The 19633-nt window shown below is 41.8% G+C and overlaps 1 protein-coding gene across 2 annotated transcripts in view; it reads right to left on the bottom strand.

The window, feature by feature from the left end:
* Window positions 1-19633, bottom strand: part of EEF1B2 (eukaryotic translation elongation factor 1 beta 2) — a 60505-nt gene that overhangs the window by 39618 nt on the left and 1254 nt on the right. Inside the window, exon 2 of one of the 2 annotated variants that reach the window (XM_081095490.1) lies at window positions 19124-19195. The exons of the other annotated variant lie outside the window; for it this stretch is intronic. The gene's annotated coding sequence lies outside the window, so the exon portion shown is untranslated. The remainder of the gene's footprint in view (window positions 1-19123; window positions 19196-19633) is intronic. 2 annotated transcript variants of the gene reach the window in all.

The raw sequence follows: 19633 nt of genomic DNA, 5'->3' as shown, positions 1-19633 counted from the left end.
TAATTGTGTTTTTTTCATCAGCAAAGTACAGATTTTAAATACTATCTACTTTATTTACCACCAGTGGCTTGATAGGCACAAATATGAATGTATACATTGTTCATATGTATCATTAAGAACACTTACATGGCCCTGCCTGGTGTGGCACAGTGGTTGAGTGTTACTCCATGCACCAAAAGGTTGTAGGTTCAATTACTGGTCAGGGCACATAAACAGGTTGTAGGTTTGATTCCCAGTTGGGGTGTGTATAGGAGGCAACCAATCAGTGTTTCTCACATCAATGTTTCTCTCTTTCCCTCTCTCTCTAATCTTAGTGCACTTTCAGCAGGTAGGCTCATTATAGTAAATATTTTATGAATAAATTAATGAACAAAGTTTTCAAGGCCAATCATTAATTTTACAAAGCTAAGACTATTGTCCTCTCTGAAAAAAGGAAAATAATTTTTAGCACTTTGTCTTATCCCTACATATTTATTATTTATACTAGGGGCCCAGTGCACGAATTCATGCAACTAGAAAGGAACTGTGAGCCCGCCATGTTCTGTGCTCTTCCGCCTGCTGCCAATGCCCGCCATGATTGGCGCATGCCCCCTGGTGGTCAGTGCACATCATAGTGACCAGTTGTTCTGCCGTTCGGTCTATTTGCATATTAGCCTTTTATTATATAGGACTAGAGGCCTGGTGCACAAAAATTTGTGCACTCGGGGGGGAGGGGCGGTCCCTCAGCCTGGCCTGTGCCTTCTCACAGTCTGGGACCCCTTGGGAGATAATGACCGGCTGGCTTAGGCCTGTTCCCGGGTGGCAGAGGGCAGGCCCAATCCCTAGGTGCAGCCCCTGGTCGGGATCAGAGCAGGGCTGGCTGGGGAGTTGGGGTGCCGCCCCCTGTCATGCACAGAGCAGGTCGATCGGGAGGTTGTGATGCCACCCTCAGTCACGCTCAGGGTAGGGCCGATTGGGGGGTTGGGGCACCGCCCCGTCACACTCAAGGCAGGGTCAATGGGGAGGTTGCGGCGCCACCCCCCGTCACACACAGAGCAGGGCCAATCAGGGGGTTGGGGCGCTGCCCTGTCACGCACAGAGCAGGGCCCATCAGGGGGGTTGGGGCTCCGTACCCCGTCACGCACAGACCAAGGCCAATCAGGGGGTTGGGGTGCTGCCCCCTGTCACGCACAGAGCAGGGCCGATAGGGGAGTTGGGGCACCGCCCTCTATCACCCACAGAGCAGGGCCGATCAGGGGGTTCGGGTGCCGCCACTCTCACACTCAGGGCAGGGCCAATGGGGAGGTTATGGCTCTACCCTGTCACACACAGAGCAGGGCCCATGGGGGGAGGGGGGGGCGCCAAACCCTGTCACACACAGAGCCGCAGGGCGATCGGGATTTGGGCGCTGCCCCCTGTCACGTTGATCCCGGTGCTGGGAGGCATATTACCCTTTTACTATATAGAATAGAGGCCTGGTGCATGGGTGGGGGCCGGCTGGTTTGCCCTGAAGGGTGTCCTGGATCAGGGTGGGGGTCCCCACTGGGGTGCCTGTCCAGCCTGGGTGAGGGGATGATGGCTGTTTGCAGCTGGTCACACCCCCTTCAGGGTGGGGGTCCCCACTGGGGTACCTGGCCAGCCTGGGTGAGGGGCTGAGGGCTGTTTTCAGGCTGGCGGGTGACTGAAGCTCCCAACTGCTCCTTTTTTTCTTCTGGGCCAGCTTTAGCTCTGAGGCTCAGCTGCTGAAAGCAGGTATCTGGTTTGTTTTGGTTCTATAATCGAAACACTGTATCAACTCCAGCTCTGAGATCCCAGCTGGCTGTAAGCAGGTTTCTGGGGTTTTGTTTAGCTTCTATATTTGTAACAATGTTTCAAACTGCAAGCTCAGAGGCCCACAGCGGCAGGCGGGGAACGTTGGAGTCCTCCATCACTGAAGCAAGCAAGCATCATGTTAGCTTCAAGCTGCCTGGCTGCCTACCGCCATCTTGGCTGGCAGTTAATTTGCATATCACCCTAATTAGCCAATGGGAAGGGTAGCGGATGTACAGCTAATTACCATGTTTCTCTTTTATTAGATAGGATATTTACTAGTGTATCATCTTTAGAACTATGTTTATATCACAGTATAAAGGTCTTAAAATTTGATCTCAGACAAGTTAGTAACTAAATCATCCAGAGCAAAGAATGTAAGGTTATTTAGTTTGTCAAATGTTGAGTAACTGTTTCCCTATAAATTTGGAAAATACAGAAATGTAGAAAAATAATATATTTATTGACTAGAAAACCTTTTCTAATACTATAGGGACTTGGCAAAAGTAGGTTTACAGTTCATATAGAAAAAGTCATGCAGGTTATGATTATTATAATAGTTTTATTAACTGTTTCCCATACTCATAACTGCAAACCAACTTTTGCCAAATCCTATATAATTTATTGGTCATTCAGGACATTATCTCCTATTTCTTTAAAGCTATTGATAAACAGCCTTATTTATGAAAATAATTTCGAAGTGATGAAACAATTCAGTAGAAATTAGTCACATGTAGTCATGTGTGCTGACAAAACTTACTTTCAAATTATAATATAAACTTATTTTGAATATACTTATATTTTATTGGACTATATCAATCACATTTCTATTTTATCCCCAACTTTCAATTACCTTGAATAATGCTCCTTCTTGTTGACGGCCATATTTCAGACTTGTACAAATGTGGACATAAATTGAATTCATTTTTCCTCTAACTTATCTAGATTCATAAACTTTTTAAACTGAGTTGGGAAATATCTACGAACTTCAACATGAAAATAACTTAGACTTGAGTGTCCTAGAATAGAAAAAGTTACTTTTCCTTTTTTTAAAATATTTTTTTTATTGATTTCAGAGAGGAAGGGAGAGGGAGAGATGGAAGCATCAAAGATGAGAGTGAATCATCAACTGGCTGCCTCCTGCATGCCCCCTACTGTGGATTGAGCCCACAACCCAAGCATGTGCCTGGACCGGGAATCAAACCCTGACCTCCTGGTTCACGGAGCAACACCAGCCAGGCAACTTACTCATTTACATGAATGAAACATGTAAGCACTCAAATGTACAAATAAAGCAAACATAAAAAACATTTTTTGTGATTAGTTATGAGTAAATGTATTTTCAAGAATCTGTCACCAGGCAGCCTAAATTTATTTACCCAAGAGTTTCCTTCCAGGATTTTTCTAAGAACTGGAAAAATAATACCGTTTTAGTCTGTTTGGGCTGCTATAACAAAATGCCAGGTGGCTTATAAACTGCAAAAATTTATACATACAGTGAACAGAACTTTTACAAACAGCCTAAATACTGCACAGATTAGTAAATAAAAATCCTTTTTTTAAAAAATTCTATTTTCACAGTTATGGGATTTCAAGCTCGTGGTGCCAGCATAGTCCAGTTCTGGTGAAGGCCCTCTTCTGGATTGTAGACGGCCATCTTTTTGTGTGTCTTCACTTGGTGGAAGGACCAGGGATCTCTAGGATCTCTTTCATAAAAATACTAATCCCATTCATGACAGCTCCAGCCTCATGACTTAAGCATCTCCCAGAGATCCTACCTCTTAATACAATCACATTGGACATTAGGACTTCAATGTATGAATTTTGACAGGACACAAACTTTCAAATCATAGCAAATACCTAAATTGACAGCAGTCTTCAATTATGAGAAAATAATTGTCCATGGCAAAACAGATACAAGTAAAATAGTTCAACCTTGTTCTGAGTAATTTTGCTGAGAGCTACATTCGCCAAGTTGTGCCATCAAAATTAAAGAGATGATTTCAACAATGGCAGTGGTGAACTTGAGACTGCAATGTCTTGGGCTCTAGTTATTGTTATGTGCAATCAAAAGGACTTTGAACCGTGGCTAGATGGCTCAGATGGTTGGATTGTTGTCCTGTACACCACATGGTGGCAGGTTCAATTCCCTGTCATGGCACATACCTAGGTTGCAGGTTTGATCTCCAATTAAGGTGCATACGGAAGGCAACCAATGGATGTTTCTCACTATCTCTCTTCCTCTCTTTAAAAAAGAAAATCAATAAAAACTTATCCTTGGGTGAGAATTTTTTTAAAAAGGACTTTTATTTACTAATCTGTGCAGTATTTAAGCTGTTTGTAAAAGTTCAGTTCACTGTATGTATCAATCCATTGAGACTGTAGTTTTTCAGCTATATTCCAAAGTTGGGAAAAATTTGGGGCAATCATTATATCCCACACTATTTACTGAGTGTCAACACTGTGTGACATTGTACACACTGATTTGTGTGTTAAGGGAGAAAACTCTGGAATCAGTTCTCCAGACTTAAATCCTAACTACCAATTACCAACTATATCATCTCTATTACTGTTACCTATTGAAATGGGGATGATGATGATAGTAACACCTTCCTCATCCTATATAATAAAAGGCTAATATGCAAATAGACCTAACAGTGGAACAACCCAAACAACCAATTGCTATGACATGCTCTGACCACCAAGGGGTGTGCGCGGAACATGGCAGGTGTTAGGCACAGCAGTATGGTGGAGCAGGTGAGCGGGGGCGCCAGACCAAGGCGGGGCGCCAGTCGCTGTCATTGGGGCGAGCCTCTGGTGGTTACTGAAAATTCTCTGTTCCTGTGCACTGCAGTCTCACCTGGTGCTCGCATCTGCTGCCGGTACTGGCCCTGCTGGTGCCGGAGCCGCTGCTCGCACCCACTGCCAGCGCCAGCCGTGCTTGCACCTGCAGCCAGTGCCAGAGCCGCTGCTCCCACCCACTGCTGGCACCCGGCGCCAGTCCCGATCACTCGGCACCATCAGCGGGTGCGAGCGGAGGCTGCCGGCCCTGATCGCCCCTGAGGGCTTCTCTGCTTCCCCCTGCTCCTGTGGGGCAATCGGGGCAGCAGCTGCCGCTCGCACCCGCTGACGGTGCCGGCCCCACTTGCACCCGCTGATGGTGCCGGCCCCAATTGCTCCGCACTGTCAGTGGGTGCAAGTGGGGCTGGCACCGTCAGCACGTAGGAGTGGCAGCAGTGGGAGCGGGGCTGCTGGCAGAGAGCGGACTGGGGGCCACTGCAGAAGGGACTGGGCAGGGGCGCAGAGGATGGGCTGAGATCCACCCCTGTGCCACTGCAGCCTCGTGGCCCATGGTTCCTTTCAAGGTGCACGAATTTGTGCACTGGATCCCTAGTAGAGTAAATTAACTTATGTAAAGCACTGGGCATGTAGTAACTGCTTAATTTGTGTTGTTATTTCATCCTTCAAAAAGAAAGAGTGAAAATACAGACTTAGAAGCCCATTATTTACGATGCAACCAATCTGTAGGTTAGTACTAGAATAGAAAGCATTAGCTTTTAATACTTTACATCCCAATTTTATTTCTAGTTAGCTAAAAGTAGTAAGAATGGGGAGACCTTGGTTTTAGAAACAGCCTCCCAGACAGAAAGTATTTAATATTAGATACTTGAATTACTCCCTGAAGTTAAGCTACTAAAAGCAATATTCCCATATTTTGAATCATGACTTATTATATATCTTACTGGTCACCACTACCTATTGCAGTGTCTTGCACAGATACTCAATAAACATTTGCTCAATAAATAAATGAATAAAAAGTACATGTACAATTATAGCCAAGAGAAAGAACATTTTATATATATTGGCTTTGGCAATGTAATTCCCAACCAGCAAAGTGAATACAGGTTATATAAACTGAGCTGTTTGGACAGCAAAGTAATGCATCATGGGAAATTACAATCATTGCTTTTACAACTGGGCATGATCCTGTAAAATATGTGCTGTTGGTGACAAACAAAATGAAGGAGGAGGACAGACAGATGGATCAACAGAAGTTTTTCACTGTTTCTGGAGGACAATCAAAATCAATGTTCTACTAAGACATGATTACTGACATTTACTTTTATGAAGGATTTAGACAAATGTGCAAATAGATTGCAATTTTTTAAAAAGTGACTTACTGGGCTAAGAAAAAGTAAAGAGACCCACTATTAAAGGAATATTTCCAAATATATTCACATGGTAGGTAGAATAATGGCCCCGAAACATGTCCATGTCCTAATCCCTTGAACCTGTGAATATGTTACTTCACATGGCAAAAGGATTTTGTGGACACAATTAAGTTAATGATCTTGAGATAATGAGATTATTCTGGATTATCTGTGTGGTACAATGTAATCAGGAAGATTCTAATAAGACCGAGTCAGGACAAGAGTCAGAGGAAATTAGCTGCTTGCTTTAAAGAGAGTAGGAAGGGATCATGAGTCAAAAAGGCAGGTAACTTCTAAAAGCTGGAAAATACTAGAAACAGATTATGCCCTGGAGCCTCCAGTAGGAAAGCAGACCTGCTGATACCTTAATTATTTGCCCAGCAAAACCCATTTCAGACTTATCTGCAGAACTATAAGATAATAAATTTGTATTTTAGGCCACTAAATTTGTGGTACTTTGTAGGACAACAAGTAGAAATGAATACATTCATTAATCTGTACCTAACCTACAGAGACACGAATTTGTAGCCAATACAAACTGAAATTTACTTCTAGTTTTCTGGGATTAAAATGAGTTATCCTTGGAAAAGTGATTTAGTTTGGGTTTGGGTCAGGAAAAAATACAAATGACTCTAGAGCAGTGGTTCTCAACCTTGGCTGTACATTAGAATCACCTGGGAATCTTTTTAAAATCCTGATTTCTGGGCCTCATCCTCTGGAAAATCTGTTTCTTTGTTATGGGGTGGGGCCACAACATTAGTAACAAAGAAACAGAATTTCCGGAGGATGAGGCCCAGAAATCAGGACTTTAAAAAGATTTCCAGGTGATTCTAAGGTGCAGCCAAGGTTGAGAACCACTGCTCTAGAGCAATGCAAATAACCAGGCCAAACTGAAACTGGACTTAATACAGCAAATAAATTGACCTTAATTTGGCTCTTTAATAAAACTTGAGGGTGATTTTAGGGGGGTAATTGTGTTTCAATAGACTCTATAATACACAATTGTGAATATTAGACTCTAATTAATTGTCTTCAAAGTTTTACTTTTCACCTATACATTGAACTGGATCCTGAATTTATCTACTTTTCTTAAATATTTGGCTACAACCCTCCAAACTAATGTTTCATTTTTCTCCCGTCCTTTGACTTGGAATTTTTAAGAACGAAAACTTTTTCCTTCCACCCAGACCATTTGTCCTAATTCTAACACCCAGTGCTGTTCCACCACCTACAACAGTTCAGTTTGGGAAAAGGCATGTAGTGTACTCACAGGTCATTAATGTCCAGGCATGAGGATGGCACCTGGAGCACAAGAGTGAGGGAGGTTCAACATGATGGAACTGCTGAGATGGTCAAAGAATGCATGCAAGAACAAAAAAAAAGGGGGGGGGAAAGGGTACTTGGGAAGAACTATACTTAGAGGCAGATTAAAGAGAGCTCAGGTGCCACAACAATAATGGAAACCAACGGGAAGGAAAAGATTTGAGGAATAGGAAAAGGGAAATAAATCCAAGGGCTGGGTTTGTAAATCACGTAAACACACAAAAAGCAGCATGAGCTCAACTGGGGAAGTACAATTTAACCTAAGGAACAGAAAGCATGAACCTTATACCTCTGAAAACAAACAACACAAGAATGAATCTAGAGCATCTTATGATGTCAGAAAGTGAAGTGCTCAAAAAGGATGGGGCATGTCAAAAGGGCACAGAAGCTAACCTGAAAGAACTCACACTGGCCAGAGCTAATGATAGCATTGGATTGTAACTTCCCAAATAAAATATACTGTATACCTATGAGTTTGCAATGAATTAATCAAACAATAAATAAGTGGACAGTGGACAGTTCCATTGATGAAAGTTAAAATTAGTAAGTGAAAGTTTGAGGAGAAATAGAACATTTGCATAGTTCAAATTATCTCCACATATGTATCTCTCCATATATGTACTGTTTTTTGTTTGTTTTTTTTTGAGAAAGGAAGGAAAAGGGAGAGAGGGAAGGAGAGAGAGAAAAATATATGAGAGAGAAACATTGACTGTTTGTCTTGGACCCCAACTGGGGATCAAACCCAAAACCTGGGTACATGCCCTGACTGGGAATCGAACCTGCCACCTTTTGGTGGACAGAATAATGCTCCAACCAACTGAGACACACCAGCCAGGACTCTGCCCCGATATATTTTAAAATTATAAATGGAAAATCACAACTTTACTGAGGGTAAACCCAGAAGACACCAGCTTAATCAATCAGGTTAGTATCACTAGTGTGGAAGGCAGAGCTCCATGATGACTGCTCCCTCCCCCTTTTGTCCCCACCTTTGCTATATGTGCCTTTCATAATCAGTGAGCATGATTGATTTCAAGCCTGTGATTAGGTACATTAGGTGACACAGCTGACTTTGAGAAAGATAACTGGTTTGGGCTGACCTAATCGTATGAGCCTTTTAAAATCTGGGTCTAGAAGTCAGAGATTAAAACTGTGAGAGGGATCATACAGGAGGGCAATTCTCCTGCTGCCCTTGGAGATGAAGGGGCCACAGGGCAAGACCTGGAGCAGGGGTCCTCAAACTATGGCCCGCGGGCCACATGCAAATACAAATATTGTATTTGTTCCCATTTTGTTTTTTCACTTTAAAATAAGATATGTGCAGTGTGCATAGGAATTTGTTCAGTTTTTTTTTAAACTATACTCAGGCCCTCCAACGGTCTGAGGGACAGTGAACTGGCCCCCTGTTTAAAAAGTTTGAGGACCGCCGAAACCGGTTTGGCTCAGTGGATAGAGCGTCGGCTTGCGGACTGAAGGGTCCCGGGTTCGATTCCGGTCAAGGGCATGTACCTGGGTTGCGGGCACATCCCCGGTGGGAGATGTGCAGGAGGCAGCTGATCGATGTCTCTCTCATCGATGTTTCTAACTCTCTGTCTCTCTCCCTTCCTCTCTGTAAAAAATCAATAAAATATATTTAAAAAAAAAAAAAAAAGTTTGAGGACCCCTGACCTGGAGAGTGGCTCTAGGAACTGAGAGTGATCTCCAGCTGCACCCAGCAAAACTGTTCAGTCTTATAACCAAGAAACTGCACTTTGCCAACAACCTGAACGAGCTGGGGAGAGGAAGACCAGGTAAGGTGCAGCCGTCAGACACCTTGATTTTGGCCTTGTGAGACCCTGAAGAGAGCCCAGCCATACTTTGCCTGGACTTCACACCTCCAGAAACTGTAAGTGGGTATTTATGGTGCCGGGTCTGTAGTGGTTTGTTACGGCAGAAGTAGAAAACTACTCAACTCATCATAACACATCTACATCACGTCCCCCCTGATAGGGTGCTCTGAAAAGGACACATCACATCTAAAATTTCCTTGCCAAAAATACAGTACCTCACCTAATCATGAGAAGATTATCAGCCAAATCTGAATTGAGAGACAGTCTATAAAATAACGGACCAGAACTCTTCAAAGGGATGGAGGTCATAAAGATAGGAAAGACAGTGCCTGGAGCAGAAAAGGGACATTAGTGGTAAGCTGGTGAAACCCGAGTCTGTAGTTGAGTTAACAAGAACAAAAATTACAACAAAACACACCTCAAGTTACTTCTCTCTAAAATTGGGCTCGTCTATGTAATCTTGAGCAATTCACTTGCTAGAACTTGTTTTTCCAATTGTTAGGTAACACGAAAAGTATGTAATGTGTTTTAAGAGTCTTTGCTGAAGTAGTAAGTTATGCTGCTTACTGTTTTTCTTTTAATTCCAATTTTTTTCCCCTTTAAGATAGCTTAATTTTGGAAGAGGTGGAGTATTTTAGAAGACTTGGTTGCTTCACAATTGTAAGCATTTTGATGCAATAGTATAAATTAATGAAAATAAATACTATTGATGGATGCAATCCAAAAATGAAAATTTGGACAATTTACTACATTGTGGGAACTTTTTGTGGTTGTTGCTTTGATGTTTGCATTTTTTAAAAAAAATCCTCATTCGAGGATGTGTTTTATTGATTTTTAGAGAGAGGGAAGGGAGAGAGAAAGATCAGTGTGAGAGAGAAACATGGATTGTTTGCCTTTGGTACGCACCCTGATCGCAGATGGAATCCGAAACCCAGGTATGTGCCCTGACTGGGAATAAAACCTGAAACTTTCCAGTGTACAGGATGATGCTTCAACCAACTGAACCACCCAGCCAGTGCAGCTGTTTGCTTTTTACTTTTATTTAAAACTAGAGGCCCGGTGCATGAATTCGTGCATGGGTGGGGTCCGGTCAGCCTGCCCCAATCAGGGCCAATCAGTCCAGGCCAGCTGAGGGGAGAGGATGAGGGAAGTTGGCCGGCTCTGCCCCAGATCGGGGTTGGGGGGACCAATTGGGGGCAGGGTCGGTGGGGGAGAGGTTGTGGGTGGTTGGCCGGCCAGCCCCATGCCCTGGTCAAACTCCTAGTCGAACTCTTGGTTGAGGGGACAATTTGCATATTAGGCTTTTATTATATAGGATTAAGGAGTTAGCATGTGAAACTATAAATATACAAAATCAACAGCTTGAAAGAATAAACATTTCAGAAGTTTTCTGAACCGAAGTCAAGATAGAAGCAAAAACGAACTCAGTAACACACTATTTGAACAGATTGATTCAGACAAGACAAACTCCCTTCCATTAGGTAAAAAGGATAAAGGGCCTGCCTGGATTTACATGAGCTAAGAATCCTATATAATAAAAGCCTAATATGCAAACTGTCCCCTCAGGTGGTCATTTGACCAGGAGTTCAACTGCTTGCTACGACATGTGCTGATCACCAGGGGGCGGTGTGGAACATGACAGGCATCCGCAATGTGGCGCTGGCAGCGGGAGGCAGTGGAGGCACTGCTGGCCCCGATGGGCCCTGACGAGAGCAGGACCACAGCAGGATGGTTGAGCAGGTGAGCGGGCAGTGCCAGGCCACAGCGGGGTGCCAGGCAGGGCTGCGGGGCTGCAAGGCTGGGGCATGAGCTGGGGCTGCGAACCTGGGGGCACAAGCTGGGGCCCAATCATCGCAGGCCACCACGAGTGATCCCACCTGTGCACGAATTCGTGCACCCGGCCTCTAGTGGTATCCTAAGTCTCTTTCACTATAATTTTTTTCTTAGCTTCATTTCAGAGAAATAGACACATACCATAGGGATTGGATAATAATAGATCACATCATCAGTGATTATTGTATGAAATACTCTGACTTGCTACTCGTACATTTGGGTAACAATTCTTCCCTCCTTGTACCATAGAGAAACACAGCGCTTGCCATCCAGCTCAAGGCTGGCATAACGGCCTCCTTTGAGGTTAATGTTAACATCATTCTGGACAGAGCAACAGGAAGCATCTGTGTAGCTTACCACAAACCGAGATGGTCCATTCTTTCCCCATTTAAAGTAGAAATTCTGTTGGTATTAAATTACTTAATTGCTCTTGCTTTATACATTTAAACATTTAAATATATAAAACACCATTGTAGTAATCTCTGAGAAAACAGAAATGATTGATGACTATTTAAATACTTATTTAGTTCTTCCCAGTTGGTCAATATTGATTCTCCCTCCCCCCACCTCTTTAACTGAAAGAACTTGTACTATGAAAGCTATTCCTGCACATCTTTTGTTCTATGTTCTAGAACCATCTACAATGACAGCAAAACTCAGGGAACAATGTTAAGTCAATTAACAGCTGCCAAGTTACCTTGAAGAGCTGATGGTATAATTGATCATGTCCAACAAAATGGGGGGGGGATAATTAAATAGGAGAGGATGCTTTTTGAATAATTAAATAGCAGAAGATCCTTTTTGCTTAAGTACAAATAATGGTTCTTTATTGCTGTTATATCTGTTTGAACTTTTTTTTTTAATATATTTTATTGATTTTTTACAGAGAGGAAGGCAGAGAGATAGAGAGTTAGAAACATCGATGAGAGAGAAACATCGACCAGCTGCCTCCTGCAGGGGATGTGCCCGCAACCCAGGTACATGCCCTCGACCGGAATCGAACCCGGGACCCCTCAGTCCGCAGGCCGACGCTCTATCCACTGAGCCAAACCGGTTTCGGCATCTGTTTGAACTTTTAGGCTTGGCTTTCAAAGTCCTCTTAATTGGTTCTTACCCTACTTCCTTAGTTCCTACCATTTCTCAACAAACAACCCCTGTTGTACTGTAGAGAAGGCATGCTTACTCCTGCTTTACCTTATGGTATATCCTCTACCCAGATAAATAAAAGTCCTCCCCATTTAGATTCAACAAATACTGACATAGTATCTCCTATGTGCCAAGACTATACTAGAGATTGTCATGCATTTTCTTGAATGTACACAAGCACTCTCACTGGTTTTTAGGAGCAAAAGAAACTCAGAGCTCTGAGAGCAACCCATAGTCATTCGCTTAACAAGTTGGGGCCTTGGTCTCCTCCAACCCACAGCAACCTTCCCTCTCTCTGCCCTTCTTTTCCCTACTATGATCCCTTGCTTGTTCTTCAAGGGCTTCCTGATGTTATTTATCTTTGCAACTAGATCAGTGGTTCTCAACCTTCCTAATGCTGCGACCCTTTAATACAGTTCCTCATGTTGTGGTGATCCCCAACCATAAAATTATTTTCGTTGCTACTTCATAACTTTAATTTTGCTACTGTTATGAATTGTAATGTAAATATCTGATATGCAGGATGGTCTTAGGCGACCCCTGTGAAAGGGTCATTTGACCGCCAAAGGGGTCGCGACCCACAGGTTGAGAACCGCTGAACTAGATGGTAAGCTCCCTGTGCACAACTGTGTATTATATGTATATATTTTTACTTCCCTACCCCACAGAGCCTAACTCAATACTGTGCCCAGGGAGCACTCAAGAAATACTTCACTGAGAGAAGGCTAGCCACTTTGGGCCGAGTCTCCTATTTTCAACTTTGCAACATAATTCTGTCTTTGAATTAAGTTCTATATGGTCAGAACTTGTTGTGTGAAAAAATACTTTCTTTTAATCTTAAATACCTCACTTGAGATTCAAGTTATCTTTGACTTACAGGTCAATTTAATTCATGTTCATCTGATCCACTTCCTTAGTTGACTTTAATCACAACCCTGTTGATTTTATTTTTCCAAGCAGAGAAGTCCTATGTTTTCTTTCATTCTTTTGACCACACAATGGCTCCTTCGTGTCTCTGAGATTTGGCAAGCTCAATTGCATGGACAAGCTGCATTTTGATGAGATAACCTATCCAGTGTCACATGTTCTCAGCAGCCAACAAATCTGCTACAGACATGTTTAGTTTGGCCAGCAGTTAAAAAAAAAGAAAAGAAAAAAAGGAAACAATATTTTTAAGCCCAATGCTCTCAAGTTCCTCTCTCCCCCCATCATTTTTATGGTCATCAGCCAGGCCAGTTCAGACCTTTATCTTATGCCTACACTGGAAATCCAATGAGGACAGGGAATGTCTTATTGACTACTTAACCACCACAAGAAGCTACAAATTTCAGCCGTATAACATATAGTGAAGTATTCACATTTTTTGTCCCAACCCACCAAAATAGACATATACACATACGGAACTGGGAAGAGCTGTTTCATGAAATAATGCTTTGACCACAACTTTGGATATTTTCTATTCTACATCATTCTATTCTTTTAAATTTTTTATTGATTGATTTGAGGGAAACACTGATTTGTCGTTCCACTTATTTATGCATCCAATGGTGGATTCTTGTATGCGCTCTGGCCAGGGATCAAACCTGCAACCTTGGCTGCTGGGACTATGCGCCAACCAACTGACTACCTGGCCAGGGCCCTGTTCTTTTTACTAGGTCATAAGCTGCTAAACTGATTTCTTAAGTTCCCTGTTTCAAACACACTATGCCACAGAGTTCAGGTAAGGTCTTTTGCTATTGTATCACCAAGTACCCTGGATAAGAAGACACCTGTAATCATTTTGTTAGAGCCAAGTGCTAGGGAAATGCCTAGCAGTCTGGCACACATGTCAGTGAATAAATGCTTGTGGTTTTGTTAGCTGAGCCTGTTCTTACTGTGAAAATATGTAGTTCGATTGTATTTTTAAAAGTTACGTTTTTTTGCCAAAACCGGTTTGGCTCAGTGGATAGAGCGTCGGCCTGCGGACTGAAAGGTCCCGGGTTCGATTCTGGTCAAAGGCATGTACCTGGGTTGCGGGCATATCCCCAGTGGGAGATGTGCAGGAGGCAGCTGATCGATGTTTCTCTTTCATCGATGTTTCTAACTCTCTATCTCTCTCCCTTCCTCTCTGTAAAAAATCAATAAAATATATTTAAAAAAAAAAAAAAGTTACGTTTTCATGTACTCAAGAGCACCAATAACTTTAATCAAAAAGAGAAATATCACATAAATCATGCAAGAAAATAGTAAATATGTAGGTAGATTTCTAATTAATTTGATATTTGTTCTTCAATACTTTAATAATTGATCCTATAGCAAGGCCCTTTTCAGTTTTCTAATTAAAGTCCTACTTTGATCAAAAGCATTCTTTGAATTCAGTGAAGACAGAAATAGAAATTGACAGTTATGGAGTGACTGTTATATATCAGATATTATACTACATATGGTCCTACAAATCATCTTATTCAAGCAATTGTATTAAGAACGGGGGCAATGAGGTTTGAGAAGGCTGGGGAACTTGCCCGTCTGTACAGCTAGTAAATAAATATTAGCTCTGAGATATACACGTGGTTTCCTGATTTACGCCCCACACTTTGTTTACTGCCTGACACTGCATTTTAAAACAATAAACTAGTACCTGTCCTATAATGTTAGTTGGAAGTATTACACATGTCAGTAATCTACTATTCCCTTTGTGGGACAACTCTTTTTGGAGATTTTTGATAACTCTTTATATGCCTAGTCAAAAAAAGCCTTCTTCAATACCTCATATTGAAATTTAAATGCATTTCCTTCTTTAGAATGGCCAATGAAGGAGGCCTTAACTGGTCCCAATATTCTCCTGTTGTGTGTTCTGTATATACTCTTCCTGTACCTTCACTTTATATTTTTTAAGACTGTGATTGAATCTGAATCAGGATATCAAAAGCTTAGCAGCTACACTTAAAATTCTTTGTTGCAGATTTTCAATTATCTGGATATTAAAAAATATCTGGGGGGAAACTCAGTAGCCTGTTTCTGTTTTAATGAAAATATTTGTTATGCCATAATCATAGTCTTCTTTCACCTTTTTCTATGTTGAATTCAACTTGTGACTAATACTTAGTTCACTGTCTTGGTACTGTTTAAAAACAAAACAAAACAATACTCCCTGACCTTGAGCCATACTGCCTGTAAGGTATTCACTGGCAGTCAACCAAAGAGAGCAGCTGGAGATCCTGCCTTGTGCCTTAGATGCACTATGCTGTTTAATCCTCACAACAACACAATGAGATCTGTACTATTATTATTCCTGTTTTTACAAATGAGGAAACTAAGAGGTTAAGTAGCTGGCCCAGGGTCATGGTACCAAGAAAAATGGTGGAGCCAAGTTTCTAAACCAGATGGCCTTGACTGGAGATGGAGCTCTTAACCACTGTGCCTCTCTGCATAAGAGGAACACAGGGAAGCAATGCCCCGGCCCCACAAAACAACGCGAGGTATTAGAGTAAGAATAAGGTCACTAGAATCAGGTTGGCATCAGAACACTTCAGGGACAAGATTTTGAGCAAGGCATCAAAGCAGGGTGGGATTTAGTTGGCCCAGCTGAAAGCTGGGGCATCATGATAGACAAGAATGGCCAGGGCTTGTTGAGTGGGTAAGAAACAGCATCAGCCTAATGGACAAGGGTGGGTAATTTTTAATAGATTCTTATCTACTTCAGTCTCCTCATTTCCTTCTGGTTTTTCTTAAGAATAAAACAGCCTGGCCAGTGTTGCTCAGTGGTTGAGCATCGACCTATGAACCAGGAGGTCACGGTTCAATTCCCAGTCAGGACAAAGGCCGAGGTTGTGGGCTCCATCCCCAGTAGGGGGTGTGCAGGAGGCAGCCAATTAATGATTCTCTCTCATCACTGATGTTTCTATCTCTCTCTCTCTTCCCTCTTCTCTGAAATTAATAAAAATATATTTTTTAAAAAGATTAAACAAAATGCAAATACCAACTGTAACATAATATAGCAACCAGATATGCATAAAATAGAAACACCAATGTATTCAATTAAGGTAAATAATACAATTTTTAGTTACTGACTGAGGTCTTTTTCTCCTTCCTGGTGTACTATAACTGGCCTCCCCATTTTATATCTGATAATTTTCCTTACCTGAATTTAAATCAAACTGTTTGAATTGTGTTAATAGTTACTCCTTATTTTGATTGAATGAGAAGATTTTCTTCTTTTCCCAACCTTACTATTGACTTCTGGAAGTCTGTAATGAATATATGGCAAATACGTTATAGTACAGGAAGTCCAAACTTATTAATGGGCTGTGTTCCAGTAAATTAGTTGTTTGGAAACTGGAATTTATTTTCCCATGGAAATAGTGGCTAAGTTCCCGGAGGACCTATAAAAGCTTGCTTCACCAGGAATGTGACAGAAATGAATGCTGTCACCTTTATGTTGCACTCTGCCTATTATTCTGGGGCTCTATGGATTTCTCTTCTTACTACAATGTGTTAGCTAACCACCTCTTGGGACACAGATTTTTTCATTATAAATTATGGAAAAAGCTATCACTTATAATTCTACCCAGATCCAATCTTTAATACTGCTTCGGGGTGTTTCTTTCCACTAATCATTACTTAAAACATGACTTCAGGTGGAAAGTTGTTTTCCGTAGCCGACGATCAGGAGTCAGAAGAGTGGCCCAAGAATGCTCATAGCCTTCCCAGTGGTTGGCAAACTGCGACTCGCGAGCCACATGAGGCTCTTTGGCACCCTGAGTGTGGTTCTTCCACAGAATACCACGTGCGGGCGCATATGTACAGTGCGATTGAAACTTCGTGGCCCAGGTGCAGAAGTCGATATTTTGTGCAAGAGCCACACTCAAGGGGCCAAAGAGCCGCACATGGCTCGCGAGCCGCAGTTTGCCAACCACTGGCCTAGGCTATGACATCACCTTCTCTGCCTGCACCAGGAGGAGAAGGCAGTGAAATGGCACCAGGGACATGTCTTGCCCCTGCTGCTGCCCGTGACCATCTGGTACCTAGGGGTATCTTTTGGCCCATGTGGGGATTTAAAAATAAAAGACTTTCTTGGTTTCTAACTTGGCATCAGGTAATAGTCCCCAGGTTTTAGTGCCTGCCCCATGTTAGAACTTGGGGGATTACCCGATCATGTGTGTTTTGACTATAGTTGAATCCATATTACAGAAAATTCACACTTAAATAATCTGAAGCTATGATGTGGATATCTGCCAAATACGCTTGTCTCAGAAGCATTTCCTTGCAGGGCACAGTAACCACAATAAAACCAAAATCTTTGTTTTAGATAGAAACATTACCAGCAAATGTTTCCAAAGCAGAAATACTTAAAGTGAAAAAAAATTGTCTATGGCCATCATAGCAGTGTGGTTTTTAAAAACTTTAGCTTCTACACACATTTCACTTCTAACTTTTTTACCTCGTTGGGATTTTTTTTACACTAGCGAGGGATTCTTTGCATGACTTTTGAGTCTGCCTTTAGAAATGTCAGAAAAAGCATTTGTATAACTAGCGAAGGTTTATATTTACAACCCTAGTCCTCCAAAAGACAAGCAAAACCCCCACTGAATTTGTACAACCATGTCTGCTGTCAGTGTCTTTTTTAAACACTTGGTGATGTGTCAGTAAACATTTGCCATAAAGACAGTGCATTTCAATTGAAAAATACATTTTTTTTTTGCATCCTCAAAACAATGGATAGACTTAGATATTAGACTTCAAGATGAAATAGGCCACTGGTTGGGACTAACGAACGAAGAGGGTTCCAGCTGCTGGGTGCTCAGTTTGTTCTTGGCAAAGAACACACGGCAGGAATTTAGCATTTCCAGGCACCTTGGAGAGCCTAGAGCGGGAGGAAGTTTTGAAATCTTACTGGAAAGCTTTAGAGCCAAGTAGGTCTACACTACTTGAAAGTGAAGACAGTTATCTCAACTGTGTTTAAAAGGAGAAAGAGAAAGGAGGAGGAAAGAAAGAAAAAATAATACTCTTGGGGGAATCAAATGAGAGCACATGCATAAAAGTGCCCAGTGAGGTTACCAAGATGCATTAGCTCCTCAATAACGTTAGCCAAATTTGAGTACTGGGAATTTTATTGGGCAAATAGGATTACTTAAGCTCAATTATGTCAGTAGTTTTGTTAGCACCTGCAGCTTCTAGGAATTACAGAGACATCGTACCTGCAATGAGTTCAATTACCAACTGAAATATACACTGACCAATCAAATTCACCAATCCTATATAATAAAGAGCTAATATGCTAATTAGACCAGTAGATGAACGACCTTCTGACCAGTGTGGGGAGGAGGGGCCTGCAGCAGCTGGAGCTGCTAGGAGGGCTGAGCCCCTTGCACGAATTTCCTGCATCAGTCCTCTAGTATTGCAAATGAAGTGGGATTTCTTTCTCGATTGGGTTATAATTCCTTAAGTCTTGGCTACTTAGCTCAGATGGTGGATAAACATTATGGACTACAACCATGTACAAGTCAAGCTTTATAAAGAGAAAGACATTGAAACGCTAAGATTATGCACAATATCCCTATCCCCGATACACATCATATAAACAAGTTTATTGGTCACTAGATAGATTGCATAAATGGGTGCAGCCAGCACAAACACATGTTAATTTCCTAAAAAAATTCAAAGCATTATCTATAAAGTCACGTCATGTTCAAGGAACAAGTTGTTCAAAACACGTTTTTCAAGACCCTTAGAGTTCTACATTAGGAGAAGTAATTTCCTTGTTATGACAAATGTGTTTGATCTCCAAATGCTTAAAAGATTTGTAAGTTGAACAGAACTTCACAACCCAAGTTTCCAAGATGATAAAACTCAGTTAATTTTAATTACTTTAGATTTTCTTACCAGAGAAAGAAAAAAAACCCACAAAAGAACACCTCAACTATTCAGCTACACTGGCATTAGGGGGGAAAACTTAGATGATAAAGATGGGGGTCAACATGAAAATACCACAATACATGCATTACTTGAACTTACTTTAAAATTCTAAATTTGTGAGCTCAAAACATAAACAGGTTGAAGTGGAGTCATCAGTTATTTCTTAATGCACTGTAATAAATTTAAAATGCAAGAGATTCAAGGCAGTCAGAGTACAAATCAATTCCCATTAGGTTAGCCAACATGTGTCAGAAAAATAAGTATAAGACTCCCCATGACCTGTAGAACAAACAAAATGATCCTCTGGTTATTTTCTAAGATTCTCCTTTTTCTCACAAACATAGGAAAGTATCTCTGCAATTCACTCTCCCCCGTCAGAGTTCTATGGGAAGTGTTGCAAGTGGGCATCACCTTCCTCTCTCACCACTGCGCTAGCTAGACCTCGGCTCCCGGGAACTCGGATGCTATTCATCTAAGCTTTGCTAATTAAAAAAAAGATGGATGACATCCACCATCCACCGAAACACATTAAAAGTAATTTATACAGCCCGGCAGCACACTGGACGTCCTGAGCAGACATTTCAACTCCAACAAAAAGACACCGCTCGC

This window comes from Myotis nattereri (genome assembly GCF_964212035.1).
Source record: "Myotis nattereri genome assembly, chromosome: 7".
In the NCBI taxonomy this organism is placed as follows: domain Eukaryota; kingdom Metazoa; phylum Chordata; class Mammalia; order Chiroptera; family Vespertilionidae; genus Myotis; species Myotis nattereri.
The sequence above is the reverse complement of the archived record's forward strand: the minus strand, read 5'-3'. Positions and strand labels throughout refer to the sequence as shown.